Here is a 21648-nt window from a genome sequence, read left to right as displayed (position 1 = left end):
ATAACCACTATAGTTCTCACAAGTAATAGAAACAACTTGCTTGCTTTTTTTTTCTTTCTCCAAGTTCATCTGTATCAGTTCTCTAGAGTCCACCTAAAAGTGACTTCATCTGGTAGTGGAAGACAGACTTTTAGTGAGACTCATAATGCAGCATATACAAATGTCAAATTACGATTTGGTGAGTATGAAACTTATATAATGTCAACTAAAGTTGTTTCAACACAAATTTAAAAAAATCAGTGACATTTTTATTTGTAATCTTACCAGGTATAGTATAGCTCTTTATGTGTTTATATGCATCCATATTTATAGGAGTCTGATGAAGAAGTTTGTTTCTTAAGGTAATAGAAGCTTATGGTAAAGTGACATATTTTATCTGTTTGACAGTTTAACTTGGTACTAGGTACATAAAGTAGTAAGGACATAAAGTTCAGGAAGATGTATTTCCCAATTTAATATTGTATTTTTTTTTACAAATATTGATATCTTTAATATTTCAGATCTCATGTATGATACAAATCCAAGGCTTACTTGAATTTGTTAGCTCAGGAGAATTATTTTCAGAGAAAAACGACTGAAATGCTGGGGACTTCTGCAATAAAAAAAAGGGAGGGGAGTAGAATAGAGAATTCTTTGGGTAGTGTGTCTTGCACATATGTCTTGCTTTGTAAGCAAGTCAAGTTTAACCCCGGTACTTACATAGGAGTGTGTTGTTGCACTAGGAGAGGCTCCAGGTCTGTGGTCTCTCAGCCTTTCTCTCTCTCTTTCTCTCGTATTCCCTCTCTGTCTTCTAGCTGAATGAAAAGTTTAACTAGAGAGCAATGAAATCATATATAAATGAGGCTCTTACTCTGAAAAAAAAAAAAGAGGGGCTGGATGGTGGTGCACCTGGTTGAGCACACATGCTACAGTGCACAAGGACCTGGGTTCAAGCCCCTGGTCCCCACCTGCAGGGAGAAAGCTTTGTGAGTGGTGAAACAGGTCTGCAGGTGTCTCTCTGTCTCTCTCCCTCTCTAGCTTCCCTCCTCCTCTCAATTTCTGGCTGTCTCTATCCAATAAATAAATAAAGATAATAATAATAATAAAGAATCTAACTCTCCTTCAGAATAAGAACTAACAATGAGTCATTATTAAACAGGAAGATGTTTTGTAGAGGGAAATCTAATTGTTGAATGCTTCCTGGCGGTATAAATCAGAAAATCATTAAACACCACTGCTTTCCAAATTCTCTTTCATCAGATATAAACAACTAAAACCTCAACAATCAATCAAGCAATTCACTCAGAATCCAGTGTTTCTTTAAAATAGTGTGAAATGCTACTTTTACTATATAGTTTGTTAACACCTTAAGGATATAGGTGTTCTTTTATTTTTTCCTAATTAAAAACACATTTCAGTAAATACTTGTTTCTCTCAACAAAATTTAAGATTTTAAGCTTTAGTGCTTGGGAACAACTCAGTCCATTCCTTTGGACAGGCCATAAGTACTGAGGGACAGGTAGTGTTATACCTAGTGAAACACACACACACACACACACACACACACACACACACACACACACACACACACACACACACACATTACCATGCTCAGGGACCGAGGCTCAAGTCCCATGTTCTCACCTGCCTGGAGAAAATTTCACAAGCAGTGGAACAGTGCTATGGGTGCTCTTTTTTTGGTGTTTGCCTCCAGGGTTATCACTGGGGCTCGGTGCCTGCACTAGGAATCCACTGCTCCTGTAGCCATTTTTTTCTATTTTTTTGGATAGGACAGAGAGATACTGAGAGGGCAGGGGAAGATAGACAGGGAGAGAAAAAGATAGACACTTGCAGACCTGCTTCACTGCTTGTGAAGCGACCCCCTTGCAGGTGGGGAGCTGGGGGCTCCAACTGGTATCCTTGCTCAGTTCCTTTCACTTTGTACTATGCGCACTTAACACGGTGTACCACCCACTGCCCATCCCCTCAGGTGCTATCTCCTTCTTTCTCACCTGCTCTCTTCTTCTCTGTCTCTATCATAAAAATAAAGAAAAGAAAAGAAAAGAAAAATACTGCCAAGCACAGTGGAAACATGTAGGTACTGAACCTAGCAATAACCTTGATGACAGAAACTAAATAAAAAATAAAATACACTAAAAGCATAAAAATAATCTAATTATTAATTATATATTTACATATTACTAATTTAAATGAATGAATGCTATTTTACTCTCCCTTGACTAATTTTCCTATGTTAAGAAATGGAGATATTTTTCTATCTTGGACATGGAAATAACACAAGTTTTGGCTGAAACTTTCAAATTCTTTTCTCTTTGTAAGAAATAAATATTTTAGTGAGATAACACTTCTTCATAGAAAAATTACAATGTTTTTGAAATGACAAATGACCATTTTTTAGTATTTATTTATTTATTTATTTTTTCCTTTTGTTGCCCTTTTTATTGTTGTTGTAGTTATTATTGTTGTTACTGATATCGTCATTGTTAGATAGGACAGAGAGAAATGAAGAGAGGAGGGAAAGACAGAGAGGGGCAGAGAAAGAGAAACACCTGCAAACCTGCTTCACCACTTGTGAAGCGACTCCCCTGCAGGTGGGGAGGCGGGGGGGGGGGGGGTTGAGTATCCTTATGCCAATCCTTGTGCTTCTCGCCAAGTGCGCTTAATCTGCTGTGCTACCACCTGACTCCTGACAAATAACCATTTTAAAGCCAGTGTGTGATTCCGTGTTTCTAGTGGATTAACCATTGTGTGAAAGTCTGGGAATATACTGGTAACACAAGATATCCATTGTCTTATAGCAAGTCTTTCGTTTTCAGGAGCCATAACACTGTGCATGTGTGATTTTACTACTCTGAGGCAGGTTTCTATTTTAGGAGAGAAAAAGACAGAGAAATACCACTTCATTGCCTCTTCTTATGTCATAACAGTTCCCATATGGTACCAGAACACAAATGTAGGCTATATGCATGGCAAGGTGAGAGTCCTACCCAGTGAACTATCTCTCTATCCTTTAAGTAATTACACAGTGTTTTTATAAATGATCATCTAAAAAAGCCCACATGTTGTTAAAATACAGGGAACATATGTTAAGTAAGCTTTATTAAGGAACACTATACAACATAATACAATATTTTACTGTGATTTAAAAAATATTTTCTCTTGAGAGAAATTATATGTACCTATTCTTGCTAACCTTAAACAATTAGAATTCATAAAGATTGTATTTATGAACAACTTATTCACATAAGTACTGAAATATATATATATTTAAAAGGTGTTGTAAATTAACTTAAAAAGAGGTATGGGGGTTGGGGCTGCTTGTGGCACATATAGAAGAGTTCACAGCGGAAGCTGGGAACTGGTTTAATCAATACAAGGTTTATTAGGGTGAAACAGGTAAAAGGCAAATAAGCAATTATCATCAAGGGTTAAAGCATACACTAGGTCTATAAAGTCTGAATATGGTTATCAAAGTTTAGTCCCATAAGATAAACAATTATAAGCTTTAGTAAAGGTTGCTCATGGCTGTAGAGGGGTCTAAACGTTTACCGGCTAGCAGAGTCACACGTGTTCAGTTCCCAGGAGAAGTAGACATGGCAGATGGATGCCTGGGGCACCTCGGCTGAGAGGCATCTGACCAGGAGAAGAAGCCGCAGCCAAAGAGCCCCAGAGTTCCGGCTGGCTGTCCTTTTAAGTCTATTCAGCCTACCCACAATGCTTTGCACACCAGCAGTCTGGATTCACCTACAGTCCACCATGCACCTGCGCAGATCACTGCATACTCTGTCAGCCTTCTGTTACCAAAGCTGACGTCACCACTGTGTCAGGGCATATAGAGTCACCACAAAAAGGCAGTAACAGAAAATCTGGGAAGCAGTCGAGGAGGTAAAGAGGGAGAGCAGAGAACTTATAAGAGTAAGGTCCCAGAGCAGAGAACTTATAAGAGTAAAATCCCTGGAACTGCATTTGCCAATCATACTCTGGTTTACTCTCTCTCCCTCATTAATGAGTATATGCATCTCTTAAACAATTCTAAGGAATAGATGCAGTCAGCAGGGTTCCACTGATTGTAGTGAATCCAGCAAAACTTGTATAACAATGTTGATTTTACTTAGGCGAAAACTCTTATTTAAAAACAAAAAGTATATTAGAGGGAAATAAAAGCTTTAGACACTGGGATTATGGTTATTTGAAATAGAAATTTCCAGTGGAAAGGATGGGATACAGAACTCTAGTGCTGGGAACCATAAGGAATTGTATACCCATTATCTTACAGTCTTGAAAATCATTATTAAATCACTAATAAAAAATTAGAACAAACAAAAAATATTTCATGAATCATAGTCCTATCACTTTCAGTTTCGGCAAATATCACTATAACTTAAACATGTATCATAAGAAGTAGTCTTGATAAACCTTCAAAAGTATTAAAGTAGGAGCCACTGAGGCTTTGGGGCAATTTTCTTCTTGAATCCTATTCAGAATTTGGGATGAAATACATTTTCAGGTAGAAAAAGGAAGAGAAAGACTGAGAACAGAGGGAGAACAAGAAAAACTCCACACCACATCTCTGAAGGTTCCCACAGTGCAGCTGGGGCCAAAGAGTAGCAAAGTTATCTTGGTTTTCAATATGAGTTGCAAATTAGAATCATCGGTAATGCTTTTGAAAATGCTGATGATTAGACCCTGATTTGAATCAATAAAACTAGGATCTCTGGACTGGGACCTGAGAAGTTGTATTTTTACACTCCCCATGTGCTCATATCAAGGAGAGGTTGAAAAATATCAATGCAAGTGGTTTAATCAGTATTAACTTATCCTAAGATAGCAGGAACCTCACATTTCCACTATAGAGCCTATATTTCCCCCAGTCCTGGAACCTTAGGGTGGGGCACACTTTCCTGCATGCGTCTCTCAATTCATATCAAATAATATTGCATCTGCCGATCGCAACCTAATCAAAGCAAGAAGTGCCACCCCAGCATGCTTAACTTCAGACTGTGTCCAGAGACTTCAGGTGTGGAATAATAACCCTTCAGCTTCATTACTCGGATGAGACCTTTCCTTTCATAGTATTATCTAATTCCATTCCAGGTGGTTCACTTCCTAACAGAGTCCCAAAACCTAGATATAGACCAGGTCCCCTGAAATAGAGCATATGTTCACACACATCCATAAACTAGGGCAAAATATATACTTGAAAGCAGAAGTACACAATAGTCTGCAGTGAGTACCCCCCCAACACTTCATCTGTACTATTCCAGCCTTTAGGTCCATTAATAATTTGTTTGGCTTTGTATGTTAACTCTCTTTTCAGCCACCAGGTTCCAGATGCCAGCAGGAAGCAATTACAGAAGCCAGACCTTCAACCTTCTGCAACCCACAATGATCTTAGGTCCATACTCCCAGAGGGCTAAAGAATAGGAAAGTTATCAGGGGAGGGGTTGGTATACGGAGGTCTGGTGGTGGGAAGTGTGCCAAGTTGTACCCCTCTTATTGTATATTTTTGTCAATGTTTCCTTTTTATAAATAAAAAAAATAAAAAATAGTACTCTTTGATTATTTTTTTTGTAAGCTCTGAATTTGTCAAATTTGTTGTTAAATTTGTTTTGTATCTTCTCTATAATTCTGAAATACTGATTTCATCTCCTATACTCTTAAAGCTGTGTTTCTATTTATTTAATTTCTTGTCCACAATTATATTAATAAATTTCTGTTTTTGTGAGACCAGAGTCCTCAACTTTAACTCCAATTTATTTATTTTAATTTTCTTTTATTTTTTTTTGTATTATCTTTATTTATTTATTGTATAGAGACAGCCAGAAATTGAGAGGGAAGGGGTTGATAGAAAGGGAGAGAGACAGAAAGACATCTGCAGCCCTGCTTCACCAGTCCTGAAGCTTTGCCCTTGCAGATGGGGAATGGTGGACTGGAACCCTGGTCCTTGCGCATTGTGACATGTGCCCTCAACCAGGTGCGCCACCACCCGGCCCCAGCTCCAATTTCTTTTTTTTTTTTTTTTAATCTTTTATTTAAGAAAGGATTAATGAACAAAAACATAAGGTAAGAGGGGTAAAACTCCACACAATTCCCACCACCCAATCTCCATAACCCACCCCCTCCCATGATAGCTTTCCCATTCTCTAGCCCTCTGGGAGCATGGACCCAGGGTCATTGAGGGTTGCCGAAGGTAGAAGGTCTGGCTCCTGTAATTGCTTCCCCGCTGAACATGGGTGTTGACTGGTCGGTCCATACTCCCAGTCTGCCTCTCTCTTTCCCTAGTAAGGTGGGTCTCTGGGGAAGCTGAGCTCCAGGACACGTTGGTGGGGTCTTCAATCCAGGGAAGCCTGGCCAGCATCCTGGTGGCATCTGGAACCTGGTGATTGAAGAAAGTTAACATACGAAGCCAAACAATTTGTTGAGCATTCACGGATCCCAGGCTTGGAATAGTGGAGAGGAAGTGTTAGGGAGGTACTCACTGCAAACTCTAATGTACTTCTGCTTTCAGGTATATGTTTTGCAGTAGTTTATGGGTACGTGTGAACATAAGCTCTCTCTCACAGAAACTGGTGTATATCTAGGTTATGGGACTTTGTTAGAAAGTGAACTACCTGAGATGAAATTAGAGTGTACTATAAAAGGAAAGGTCTCACCCAAGTAATGAAGCTGAAGGGTTGTCATTCCACACGTGAAGTCTCTGGGCACAGTCTGAGGTGAAGCATGTTGAGGTGGCAATCGTTGCGTTGGTTATGTTGTGATCGGCGGATGCAATATTATTTGGTTTGGATTGGGAGATGCATACGGGAAAGTGGGCCCTATCCAAGGGTTCCAGGACTGGGGGAAGTAGGGGCTCTATAGTGGAGATGTGAGGTTCCTGCTGTCTTAGGGTTCAAAAAGACAATCGATAGTTAATGTTATCATCACATTGTTTGGTAATTGGGTTAACTTTGAAAAGTCCTTTTGTTATGGTTTGCTGTACAGTATCCAGTAACTTGTATATAGCTGTGCTATTGGATGCTTCTAATCTGCTTGGTCTAGGCTTTTGAGAGAGTCCGCATATCAAATACACAGCCTATATATTAAAAGGATTCAGTTTGTGTTTTGAGAAACTTTGAGACATACAATTGATTTTCCCCCTCTCATATTAATTAACTACTGATTTATATGTCTACATTTTGCTAGGAGTGTACATAAACACCATTCCCACCACCAAAGGACTGTGACCCATCCCTCCCACCCACTCCCACCCCCCACTGGCCCAGGAAGCTGCATGTCTACCCCTCACCACAGGGTTTTTACTTTGGTGCCCTCCTTACAATTTGATCAGGTCCTGCTTTTAGTTTCCCTTTCAGATCTTCTTAATCAACTTCTGTTGATGAGTGGGATCATTCCATACTCATCTTTATCTTTCTGACTTAGTTCACTTAACATAATTCCTTCTAGCTCTGTCCAAGATGGGTCAGAGAAGGTGGGTTCATTGTTTTGATAGCTGCATAGTATTCCATTGTGTATATATACCACAGCTTTCTCAGCCACTCATCTGTTGTTGGGCACCTGGGTTGTTTCCAGGTTTTAGCTATTATGAATTGTGCTGCTATGAACATAGGAGTACACACCTCTTTTTGGTTGGGTGTTATGGAGTCCTTGGGGTATAACCCCAGGAGAGGAATTACTGGATCATATGGAAGGTCCATGTCTAGCCTTCTGAGAGTTTTCCAGACTGCTCTCCACAGAGGCTGTACCAATTTACATTCCCACCAGCAATGTAAAAGGGTTCCTCTGATTTCTTTATGTTCACTTCCTCACTATCCTCTTCAATTCTTAAATGGGTGTTTCTTTTTTTTTTAAATTTTTTATTTAAGAAAGGATTAATGAACAAAAACATAAGGTAGGAGGGGTAAAACTCCACACAATTCCCACCACCCAATCTCCATAACCCACCCCCTCCCATGATAGCTTTCCCATTCTCTAGCCCTCTGGGAGCATGGACCCAGGGTCATTGAGGGTTGCCGAAGGTAGAAGGTCTGGCTTCTGTAATTGCTTCCCCGCTGAACATGGGCGTTGACTGGTCGGTCCATACTCCCAGTCTGCCTCTCTCTTTCCCTAGTAAGGTGGGTCTCTGGGGAAGCTGAGCTCCAGGACACATTGGTGGGGTCTTCAATCCAGGGAAGCCTGGCCAGCATCCTGGTGGCATCTGGAACCTGGTGATTGAAGAAAGTTAACATACGAAGCCAAACAATTTGTTGAGCATTCACGGATCCCAGGCTTGGAATAGTGGAGAGGAAGTGTTAGGGAGGTACTCACTGCAAACTCTAATGTACTTCTGCTTTCAGGTATATGTTTTGCAGTAGTTTATGGGTACGTGTGAACATAAGCTCTCTCTCACAGAAACTGGTGTATATCTAGGTTATGGGACTTTGTTAGAAAGTGAACTACCTGAGATGAAATTAGAGTGTACTATAAAAGGAAAGGTCTCACCCAAGTAATGAAGCTGAAGGGTTGTCATTCCACACGTGAAGTCTCTGGGCACAGTCTGAGGTGAAGCATGTTGAGGTGGCAATCGTTGCGTTGGTTATGTTGTGATCGGCGGATGCAATATTATTTGGTTTGGATTGGGAGATGCATACGGGAAAGTGGGCCCTATCCAAGGGTTCCAGGACTGGGGGAAGTAGGGGCTCTATAGTGGAGATGTGAGGTTCCTGCTGTCTTAGGGTTCAAAAAGACAATCGATAGTTAATGTTATCATCACATTATTTGGTAATTGGGTTAACTTTGAAAAGTCCTTTTGTTATGGTTTGCTGTACAGTATCCAGTAACTTGTATATAGCTGTGCTATTGGATGCTTCTAATCTGCTTGGTCTAGGCTTTTGAGAGAGTCCGCATATCAAATACACAGCCGATATATTAGGGTGTTTCTTTCTAAGTAGTGCTAAGTGACTTTTTTTTTAAGTTATTATTGATGTCGTTGTTATTGGATAGGACGGAGAGAAATGGAGAGGGGAGGGGAAAACAGAGAGGAGGAGAGAAAGACAGACACCTGTAGACCTGCTTCATAGCCTGTGAAGTGACTCCCCTGCAAGTGGGGAACCGGGGCTCGAACCAGCATCTTTTCACCAGTGGCGCTTTAAGCCACGTGCGCTACTGCCTGACTCCCCTAAGTGACTTTTCTATGTGTTGCATATTAACTATTTCATGTTGTACTGTAGTGAGTTATTAGTATGGTGTCATCTGTATCCAAAATGTTTTAAACTTAAGGAAATTAAATGATACTAATCACTGTTTAACTCTATTTTCCAATCTATTGCTTAGAACAGAACCTAGACAATTCGTCTATGAAACTTTGTCTAAAGGAACTGTATTACAGAAAGCAAAATAAAACTCCAGGTGTGTTTTGTAGTAGAATTGGCAAATCTAGTGCTGGTGCTGGGGGAAAAAATATAATAACTACGCAAATAGACTGTGTGCTTGAGGCTCTGAGGCCCCAGGTTCAGTCTCTAGCACCATCACAGATTCTATCTTTTCCTCTGTATCTCTTGCTCATTATAAATAAATATAAAAGTACTTAAGACAATCAGGCAATCTGGTGCTGTGTGGTAGAATATTACAATTATCTCCCATTTCAAGTCCCATTTCATATCAGAATCAATCACTCAATAGTTGTAATGATTTACAGACCAGTGCTACATCATGTATGTAGGCATATGTCTTACACAAAGCTAATATGAATTTTTGACAAATCTTTAAAGAAAGTTCAATCTCAGCACAGATTTTGATACTTTAAGAATATATAGACTAGACATGCAATGTATGGCAAAGAATAGTTGTTATTGAACAGTTTCTGTCAAAAGTAATCTCAGATACCCTTTAAGAAAGTAGTTACTTTAGGAAGTTTGTATGTTGGTAAGAATAATAAAATACAGACTGCACAAAGAGAGAAAGAAGTAATGGTTATGAGTAGGTAAGAATCTATAGGGTTTTATACAAGTTGATTAGCTGGCTATAGTTAGGAGGGCAGAGAGGAGAATCTCTTCATTAACAGGAGAGCAGGATACTCAGAGCAGGTCGATAAATGGGGTAATCTAAATCCTTTTTTTTCTTTTCCAGAGATCTAGTTTATGGTGGTGCAGGGGATTGAACCTGGGACTTTGGAACCTCAGGCATGGGAGTTTCTTTGCATAACCATTTGCATACCCTCTGTTGTATCTAAATTTCTGGCAGTTTCTGTTTTTATATTGAATATAAAAGCAGGCCACTGATTAAACATACGGCCATAAGGCAACATTTAATTTTTTTTTCTTTTGTTTTCTCCTTTATTGGGGATTGGTCAGTGGTTGACAGTACAGTTTTTGACATGGTAACACTTGAAATTTTAAGAAAAAATTACAAGCATAAAAAAGAATTTTCTAATAGAGCAGGGGAACAGTGAGTGATTTCCACATTGCTAAGTCTCCGAGGCAGCTCTCAGTTTTGTTAATTTGAATGATAAGTAGTATTTGACAAAGTTTCCCACTTCTGTTTTTTTTATATTTATTTTTATTTATTTATTCCCTTTTGTTGCCCTTGTTGTTTTATTGTTGTAGTTATTATTGTCATTGTTGTTGGATAGGACAGAGAGAAATGGAGAGGGGAGGGGGAAGACAGAGAGAGGGAGAGAAAGATAGACACCTGCAGACCTGTTTCACCGCTTGTGAAGCGACACCCCTGCAGGTGGGGAGCCAGGGCTTGAACCAGGATCCTTATGCGGGTCCTTGTGCTTAGTGCCACCTGCGCTTAACCCGCTGCGCTACAGCCCGACTCTCTGTTTTTTTTTTTTTTAATGTAGTTCATAGGTATATAGATAAATTATTGACAGATTTTTTTGAGAAAAGGAGAGAGGCAGAGGAAGGAGAGAGCTCTCCTCAGCTTTGACATATGAAGTGCTTTGGGTCAAACCTGGCAAAGATAGGCAAGTCATGTATTCTACCACTCAACCATCTCTCCAGCTCCCACTCCCTCTCTCTTAAAATACTCTCATCACACACTTTTCCAAATTTCTTTCCCCTTACTAACTAGTCAACTTATCCCTCCTCCCCCCCTTGTTTTTACTGGCTTTGCATTATCTACCTAAATAGATATCTAAAGGCAACAAATATCTTCTGAAAGATGAATTACCTACCTAACAGGTCAGACCTGAAACAGCATTAAAAAAAAAAATCTATGTTTTCTATATAATCTTATTCATTTTTATTACTTAAAAACCATCTACCCCATTACTGTCGAATGTAAAACATTAATTCCCCAATAAAGAAATTAAGACCACCTACCCCTGATGTGTTCAGAATTATATCTCCAATTCAGACCTTATTAAATTCCAGACTAACACATGCAGCCTCATCAACTGGAATTTTTCTATACCTTCACACTTACAAGGTTCAAAACAGAACCCCTTGATATTTTCCTTTACCAAAATGAAATCATTCCTTTTGTATTCTTCCCAAATTTGGTGGATGACAGCTCCAGCCTTCTGATTCTCTACATACAAAATGTGCAATTACAACTGATCACTATTTCAGTACACTTTATTATCAATTCACTAATAAATAGTTTAGTCCATTGGTTTAAAAATATCTTCATATATATGCATATTTTTTGGGATGGGATATATATATATATATATATATATATATATATATATTACATTATTCCCAATTCCACTGTCATCGGTGTTATCTAAGCTCCCAATATATTTAGATTTCTAACTAGTTACATATTTTAAATTCACTCTTTTTTATCCATGGCATTACCCACCTTAATGTTCCTAAAACATAATAAACTGCCAAATTTAGATTTTTTTTCTTTTTTTAATTACTATTTTCTCTCCTTGAACATTATTCCTTTTGTTAGCCATATGGTCTAATCCCTCACTCTCTTCAAGTTTCTATAGAAAGAATGACAATAAAAAAAAAGTATGAAGAGTTGTATATCCAAATGATATCTTTAAAGTTTATAGAACATACACACATCCCACCTACAGGGGGAAAGTTTCACAAGTGGTGAAGCAGTGCTGCAGGTGTCTCTCTCCCTCTCTATCACTCCCTTCCCTCTCAATTTCTGACTGTCTCTATTCAACAAGTAAAGATTTAAAAAATTAAAAAAAGAACATACACACATGCACACATATTTAACTAGTTCTTTCAGGTGGTAGGTTTAAAGTGATTTGTAAGTTTCTATTTGAATACTTACTTTCTTATTTTTTTCCAATGAATATATAATAATGAAATAATAGAATAGTAAATGAGCTCATCAATTACAATCATGTTATTCACTATTTCCCCAGTGGCAGACCTATCCGTAACATATATTATTGGTGATAGGGCCAGGTGGTGGTACACCTGGTTAAGTGCACATACTACAATATATATTATTGGTGATAATCCCACCACTCCAGTCTTCTCTCATTCATTAATGGGTTGCATTCCATATACTTTCCTGAGCTTTAGAGCCCTAACACTTGAGGTCTATAAATTCATTAAAATATTTAAAATTTTTATTTACTTATTTATTTAGTGGATAGAGACAAAGAGAAATCGAGAGAAGAGGGGGAGATAAAGAGGAAGAGAGACAGATTGGCCTCTCCTCAATCGCTATCGAACAGGCCATGGCCAGTGCGCCGCTATGTTCCATCGCTGGGGAGCCAGAGACGACCCGAACTGCCCCTGCGGCTACAGACAGACTATGACCCACATAGTCAACGACTGCCACCTCTCCAGATTCAAAGGAGGTCTCGAAACTTTACATCAGGCTCAACCTGATGCTGTTGACTGGTTACGGAAGAAGGGCAAACGCTAGAAGAAGAAGAAGAAGAAGAAGAAGAGACAGAAAGAAACCTGCAGCACTGCTTCACTGCTCATGAAGCTTTCCCTCTACATACAGGTGGGCAGCTTGAACATGGGTCCTTGTGCATTGTAATGTGGAGGCTAAATCAGATGTGTCACTGCCTGGCCCCCCATACAACTGCATTAAAAGAGTTCGTACGAACTTCCTACTGATTTTGTAAATTACGGTGAAGCCCTCTGAAAATACATTAGAACAAGCATTATAGGGGTGATTACATAAAGATGAAAATGGGAACAAGAACTAACACTACTGAATACTTCCAGTACATTCAACATGATCATATGCACAGTATCTTATACATTTCAACCTCAGGTTAGCTCCATGAGAAAGTGTTGATGATAAAGTGAGATACAGTAAGACTATAAGATTTTGCCCAAAATTACAAAACTTATCAGACAGTCTAAATATAAAATAAATTCTACTTGACTTCAGTGGCATTGATCTTAAGTAGTATTCTTTTCTGCTGTAAAGCATCATCTTTCTGATAATATCACTCAGAAAATCAGAAGGTGATTATCAGATTGATCTAAATCTAATACCAAGCTACGTCTACGCTTGACCGGACCTGCCAATATACGCGGATATCTTCGCCCACCCTGTCCAACGCTTGACGTCTTGTCACCCAATCTGATCCCCTATTCCTACACTGAACTTCTCTGTTCCAGTCTCTTGGAAACAGAGTTGGCAGTCAGCTGAGGTAAAGAACAAACACCTCATCACAGACCCCTGCAAGCGTCAACCCGGCTTTGACCTAGCACATTATGATTGGGCCCTCCTCAATCGCTATCGAACAGGCCATGGCCAGTGCGCCGCTATGTTCCATCGCTGGGGAGCCAGAGACGACCCGAACTGTCCCTGCGGCTACAGACAGACTATGACCCACATCGTCAACGACTGCCACCTCTCCAGATTCAAAGGAGGTCTCGAAACTTTACATCAGGCTCAACCTGATGCTGTTGACTGGCTACGGAAGAAGGGCAAATGCTAGAAGAAGAAGCATCATCTTTCTGATAATATCACTCAGAAAATCAGAAGGTGATTATCAGATTGATCTAAATCTAATACCAAGCTATGAATATTCTATAAAGGGAGAGGTTTTTTTTTGTTGTTGTTATTTTTAACTAGGCATCAGATAGCTCCCTAACCTCCTTATCATCTTCTTTTATAAATTGAGTTATGAAGTTTTTGGTTTAAGACAAAGGATCTGGGGGCACAGAACTATATCCTTATAATCATATAATCTTGCAAAAACATTATTAAAACAACTAATTAAAAAAAGAAATAAAGATACAAGGTATAAGAAAATAGAAACATATAGTAACTTCTAGTCCTTCATTTATTAATCAGGAATAATTTGCAATAAGTTCTTTTTATATCATAGATGTCTCATTTGAAATATCAGTGTTGTTGATTCATTTTTCTTTAAGAATACCCTCATATAAACATCAAATTTTATTTTGTTTATATGGTATTTTAAACTTTTTATTAGTGATCTAATATTGATTTAAAAATTATCAGATAACAGGAATATAATTCCACACCCTTCACATCACCTGAGTTCTGTGTCCCTATTCCATCCATTAGAAGTTGCATTAATTCTCCCAAGATCACAGTTGACCATTATTTCTATAAATATATATATCCATTTTATCTGTGGTCCTGGTCCTGCCTTCTCTTCCTTTCTAGGTCACAACTACTATTTCTGAGTGTCCTTCTCTCAGTGTCCCCCCCCACACACCCATTTTTTGATTCTGTCTCCTCTTTCTGATGTAACTGGGTTTCAGAGCTGTCTGGTCATCTTCTAACATTTCTCTCCCTCTAGGAGTATGGACTTTATGGGGTGTAGAAGGTGGGAGTTTTGGTTCTGTAATTGCTTCTCTGCTGGACATGGGTGTACGTATTTTGAACAGTATTATTTAGGCATTAATAGATTCATAGGATTTTTATGGTTACTGCTTTTTACACTGAACTTAAATTAGAAGAGAAGCATAATTTGCCTTTGGAAGTACTTATCTCAGGTAGACAAAGTCTCAAGAAGCAGAGTCCTAATAGCTATAAAGGGACGGTTGAATGTTCAGAACTTCTTGAAATGTTAATTGAAGTCCACCATCCTTTAGAGAACTTTGAATATAATGAACACTGGGAAATCTGACACTGCTTGGCTAATAAACATTAAGTTGAATGTAGATTGAGACTTTCACTGTGATACTAGTACACTCTAAATGAGAACATGTTCATCTCTGGGACTAAATAAAAATTGCTCTTAAAGCTTTATTGTTATTAAGCAATAAAGGCAGTGACTAGAAAAAAGAAGGTAAACTGAAAAAAACTCTAGTTTTATAATCCTTTGATTTTTTTTAACTTATATATCTTTTGTATGTAAGATAGTGAAACTGAGAAACGAGAGCATTATTCAGTTCAGGCCTATGTGGGGCTGGGTCTTAGACGTAGGGTTTCAGGCATTCATTCCATCACAGTTCCCCTAATAATTTTTATTCAAGTAAAGATATATGAATTTTACAGGTTAAAAGGAACTTGGAATTTGTAAGCCTTTGCTACAAAGTTCATTAGATCTTTTGATTGAGTAATATCTACTTACTTAAAAAGAATATTAGTTGGGCTGGGTGGTGGCACATCTGGTTGAGTGCAAATGTTACAGCGTGCAAGGACCTGGGTTCAATCCCCCAGCCCCCACCTGCAGGAGGGGAGATTCATGAGAGCTGAAGCAGAGCTGCAGGTGTCTCTGTCTGTCTCCTCTATTTCCCCTTTCCTCTCCATTTCTGGCTGTTTCTATCCAATAAATGAAGATAATTTTAAAAAAGAATATTAGTTTAGAAACAAGGAGAAAGAATCATTCACAATAACTACAGTAAAACTACTCTGTAGTCAGGAAAGTTTTTCTTAAAAAACACAATTGCACAAAACAAAGATTGCCCAAACCAGGACTGTTGCAGCCAGATGCCTCCAATTTAACTGCTTTGTTTGCAGCAGTTAAATCCACCCCAGCTGTGGTTTGGCGCCATCTGGTGGGAATTTGTCTCTGGTTTAAAAACCAAGTGTTTGGGGTGGTGTGGCTGGATGCAGATAACCTCCAGGCTGGCAATAGTTATTTCTGAAACTTTCTAGTTCCTTGATATTATTTCATTTTCTAAGTAAGAGGTAGACACACTGAATAATGATTATGAGAGAATCCTCTCTCTTTCTTTTTATTTTATTTTATTTTTATTTAAGAAAGGAGACATTAACAAAACCATAGAATAAGAGGGGTACAGTTCCGCACAATTCCCATAACCCAATCTCCATATCCCATCCCCTCCCCTGATAGCCTCTCTCTCTCTCTAGGAGTATGGATCCAGGGTCGTTGTGAGTTGCAGAGGGTGGAAGGTCTGGCTTCTGTAATTGATTCCCCGCTGAACATGGGCATTGACTGGTCCATCTATACTCCCAGGCGGCCTCTCTCTTTTCCTAGTAGGATGGGGCTCTGGGGAAGTGGAGCTCCAGTACACACTGTTGGGGTCGTCTGTCCAGGGAAGTCTGGTCAGCATCTTGCTGGCATCTGGAACCTGGTGGCTGAAAAGAGAGTTAACATACAAAGCCAAACAAACTGTTGAACAATCATGGACCTAAAGACTGTAATAGTGCAGTTGAAGTGTTGGGGGTATTCCCTGCATGCTCTTGTGTACTTCTGCTTTCAGGTATATATTTTTCCCTAGTTTATGGGCACATGTGAACATATGCTTTCTCAGGGGACCTGGACTATATCTAGGTTTGGGGACTTTATTGGGGAGTGGACCACCTGGAATGGAATTAGAGAATACTCTGAAAGGAAAGGTCTCACCCGAGTGCTGAAGCTGAAGGGTTGTCATTCCACACCTGAAGTCTCTGGTCACAGTCTGAAGTGAAGCATGTTGTGGTGGCACTAATTGCGTTTATTAGGTTGCGATCCGCGGACGCAATATTATTTGATTTGAATTGAGAGCAGCATGCAGGAAAGTGGGCCCCACCCTAAAGTTCCAGGACTGGGAGAAAATATAGGCTCTATAGTGGAAATGTGAGGTTCCTTTTGTCTTAGGGTTCAAGAAGACAGTGGATGGTTATTGTTATCATCACATTACTTGGTAATTGGGTTAACTTTGGAAAGTACCTGTTAGGGTTTGGGGTATTATACCCAGCATCTTGTATATAGCTGTGCTACCGGTTGCTTCTGTTCTCCCGGTCTAGGCTTTTGAGAGAGTCCACATATCAAAGACTCAGCCTATGTATTAATAAGACTCAGTCTGTGTTTTAAGAAGTCCTAGACATATGATCAATTTTCCCCTCTCATATTAATTAAATAGTGGTTTATATGTTTACACTTTAATAGGACTGTACATAAACACCATTCCCACCACCAAAGGACTGTGTCCCATCCCCACCCCCCCGCCCCCACCGTCACCCCCTATCACGCCAGGAAGCCCAATGGCCACCCTACCCTTAACCACAGGGTTTTTACATTGGTGCCCTGCTCTCAATTCAATCAGATCCTGCTTTTAGTTTTCCTTTCCGTTCTTTCTCAACTTCTGTTGATGAGTGGGGACATCCCATACTCATCTTTATCTTTCTGACTTAGCTGAATTTACATAATTCCTTCTAGCTCTGTCCAAGATAGGTCAGATAAGGTGGGCTCATTGTTCTTAATAGCTGCATAGTATTACATGGTGTATACATACCACAGCTTTCTCAGCCACTCATTTGCTGTTGGGCACCTGGGTTCCTTCCAGGTTTTAGCTATTATGAATTGTGCTGCTATGAACATAGATGTTCACATATCTTTTTTGGTTGGGCGTTATGGAATCCTTGGGGTATATCCCCAGGAGAGGAATTACTGGGTCATATGGAAGGTCTATGTCTAGCCTTGTGAGAGTTCTCCAGACTGCTCTCCAGAGAGGCTGGACCAATTTACATTCCCACCAGCAGTGCACAATGGTTCTTCTGTCCCCACAGCCTCTCCAACATTTGTTGCTGCTGTCCTTTTTGAGTATGCCATTCTCACAGGGGTGAGGTCTCAATGTTGTCTTTATTTGCATTTCTCTGACAATCAGCGACCTGGAGCAGTTTTCATATGTTTGTTAGCCTTTTGGATCTCCTCTTAAGTGAAAGTCTTGTTCATATCCTCTGCCCATTTTTGGATGGGGTCGTTTGCTTTTTTGGTGCTGAGTTTGCTGAGTTCTTTGTATATTTTGGTGATTAGTCTCTTGTCTGATATTTGGCATATGAAGATCTTCTCCCATTCTGTGAGGGGTCTCTTTATTTGTGTGATAGTTTCTTTGGATGTGCAGAAGCTTTTCAGTTTGGTATAGTTCCATTGGTTTGTTTCTGCTTTAGTCTTCCTTGCGATTCAGTTTGTTTCATCAAAGATGTCCTTGAGGTTTAGGTGGGAAAGTGTTTCACCAATGTTTTCCTCTAAGAATTTGATAGTTTCTGGTCTGACATCCAGGTCTTTGATCCATTTGGAGTTGATTTTTATTTCTGGAGAGATAAGGTGGTTCAATTTCATTCTTCTGCATGTTACAACCGAGTTTTCCCAACACCATTAATTGAAAAGAGTCTCCTTCTTCCATTTAATACTTTGGGCCCCCTTATCAAAGATGAGATGTCCAGAGGTGTGGGGGTTTAGGTCTGGGCTTTCAATTCTGTTCCACTGGTCTGTGTGCCTATTTTTGTTCCAGTACCAGGCTGTTTTGATGATGATGATGGCCTTATAATATAGTTTGAGATCTGGGAGTGTGATGCCTCCGTTTCCATTTCTTTTCCTTTTCCTCAAGATGGTTTTGGCAATTCTAGGTGTTTTCAGGTTCCAGATAAATGATTGTAGTGTTTGTTTTATTCCCTTAAAGAAGCTTGGTGGAACTTTGATGGGTATTGCATTAAATTTGTATATGGCTCTGGGGAGAATATTCATTTTGATGATATTTATTCTTCCAATCCATGAGCATGGCATGTCTTTACATTTCTTGGTATCAGTTTCTATTTCCTTGAGTAGCGACTCATAGTTTTCAGTATACAAGTCTTTCACTTCTTTGGTCAGCTTTACTCCTAGGTATTTTATTGATTTTGTTGCAACAGTGAATGGGAGTGATTTCTGGATGTCTTCTTCTTCAGATTTAGTGTTTGCATAAAGAAATGCCACTGATTTTTGTACATTGATTTTGTAGCCTGATACCTTGCTATATTGCCTAATAGCTTCCAGTAGTTTTCTACTGGGTTCTTTAGGTTTTTCTATGTATACTGTCATGTCATCTGCAAATAGTGAGAGTTTGACTTCTTCCCTTCCAATCCGTATTCTTCTGATTTCTTTCTCTTGCCTGATTGCTATGGCAAGAACTTCTAATACTATGTTGAAGAGTAATGGTGATAGTGAACAGCCCTTTCTAGTCCCTGATCTGAGGGGAAAGGCTTTCAGTTTCTGTCCATTGAGTATGATGTTGGCTGTAGGTCTGCTATATATGGATTCCACTATCTTGAGGAATTTCCCATCTATTCCCATTTTTTGTAGGGTTTTGAGCATTAATGGGTGTTGGATTTTGTCAAAGGCTTTCTCTGTATCTATTGAGATAATCATGTGGTTTTTGGCTTTGCTTTTATTGATGTGGTGAATGACATTTATTGACTTACGGATGTTGAAGCAGCCTTGCATTCCTGGGATGAATTCCACTTGGTTGTGATGAACAATCTTTTTGATGTGCTGTTGTATCTGGTTGGCCAAGATCTTGTTTAATATTTTGGCACCTATGTTCATCAGAGATATCAGTCTATAGTTTTCCTTTTTTGTTGTGTCTCTGTCTGCTTTTGGTATCAGGGTGATGTTGGCTTCATAGAAAGTGGAAGGCAGTGTTCCTATTTCTTTGATCTTATGGAAAAGCTTTAGGAGTATGGGTATTAACTGTTTCCTGAAGGTTTTGTAGAATTCGTTTGTGAAGCCATCTGGTCCAGGACTTTTGTTGTTGGGGAGATTCTTAATACCAGTTTCGATTTCTTTGTCTGTGATAAGGTGCATTTAGATTTTGTAGTTCATCTTGGTTCAGTTTTGGAAGGGCATATGTTTCTAGGAATTGTTCCATTTCTTCCAGATTCTCTAGCTTGGTGGTGTATAGTTCTTCATAGAAGTTTCGCATGATTTTCTGGATTTCTGTGGTGTCAGCTGTGATATCTCCTTTATCGTTTACATCTATGAATTTGAGTCTTCTCCCTTTTTTGTTTAGTGAGTCTGGCTAGGGGTTTGTCAATCTTGTTTCATTTTTCAAAGAACCAACATTTGGCTTCATTGATCTTTTATATGGTTCTTTTATTTTCGATGTTGTTTATTTCTGCTCTAATTTTAGTGATTTCTGTCCTTCTGGTTGCTTTAGGGTTCCTTTGTTCCTCTTCCTCTAAGTCCTTGATGTGTTTAGTAAGGTCTTTAATTTGGGTTTTTTCTTATTGTTTAATATGTGATTGTATGGCTATGAGTTTTCCTCTCAGTACTGCTTTAGCTGTGTCCCAAATATTTTGATAGCTTGTGTCTTCATTTTCATTTGTTTCCAGAAACATTTGAATTTCCTGTTTGAGTGTATCTCTGACCCAGTGGTTCTTAAGCAGCATGTTGTTTAGTTTCCAAATTCTGTGACTTTTAATACTTTGCTCTTTGTTGTTAAATGTTAGTTTTACTCCATTGTGGTCTGAGAAGATACTTGGGATGATTTCAATACTCTTGAATTTATTGATGCTGTCTTTGTGGCAAAACATGTGGTCTATCCTTAAGTATGTACTATGTTGATTTGAAAAGAATGTGTATTCCAGTTTTTTGGGGTGAAGAGCTCTGAAAATGTCCAAGAGTCTAGTCTGTCCATCTCTTCATTTAATTCTCTTGTTTCTTTGTTGATTCTGTGTTTTGTTGATCTGTCTAAGTGTGAGAGTGAGGTGTTGAAGTCTCCCACTATTATTGTATTACTATTGATGTATTTTTGAAGTTCTTTAAAGTAGTCTTTCATTGGGTGCACAGATGTTAATAATTGTTAAATCTTCTTGGCTGATTGATCCTTTAATCATTATGTAATGACCTTGCCTATCTTTTATTACTTTATTTAATTTAAAATCTATTGTGTCAGAGATAAGAATGGCTGTTCCTGCCTTTTTTTGTGGTTCATTAGCCTGTATGATAGTTTTCCATCCTTTCACTTTAAGTCTGTGTTTATCTTGTTGGGTCAAGTGGGTTTCTTGCAAGCAGTATATGGTTGGGTTTTGTTTTCTGATCCATCCTCCCACTCTGTGCCTTTTAATGGGTGAGTTTAAACCATTGACATTTATTGATAATATGGATTTAATGTGTTGTACTGCCATTGTTCAACAAGTTTTTTTTTTTGTTCTGATATGTTGCGGGTATTATGGTGATGCTCTTGTTTATAAGCAGTCATTTAGAACCTATTTCAGAGAAGGTTTGATTACTGTTGCTTCCTTTAACTGTTATTTGTCTGAGAAGGTTTTGATGACTCCATCTAGTTTGAATGAAAGTCTAGCAGGATATATTATCCTTAGTTGAAACCCTTTATCATTCAGGGCTCAATAGATATCTTCTGGCCTTTAGAGTTTGGGTGGAGAAGTCTGCTGATAGTCTTATGGGTTTTCCCCGTACGTAATTTTTTGTTTTTCTCTTGCAGCCTTCAGGATCTTTTCTTTACCCTTACTTCTTTTCGTTGTGACTATGATGTGTCTTGGTGTCTTCAGGTCTGGGTTGATTCTTTTTGGGGCTCTCTG

Source organism: Erinaceus europaeus, chromosome 8 (genome assembly GCF_950295315.1).
Source record: "Erinaceus europaeus chromosome 8, mEriEur2.1, whole genome shotgun sequence".
Classification (NCBI taxonomy): domain Eukaryota; kingdom Metazoa; phylum Chordata; class Mammalia; order Eulipotyphla; family Erinaceidae; genus Erinaceus; species Erinaceus europaeus.
Note: the sequence above shows the minus strand (reverse complement) of the source record.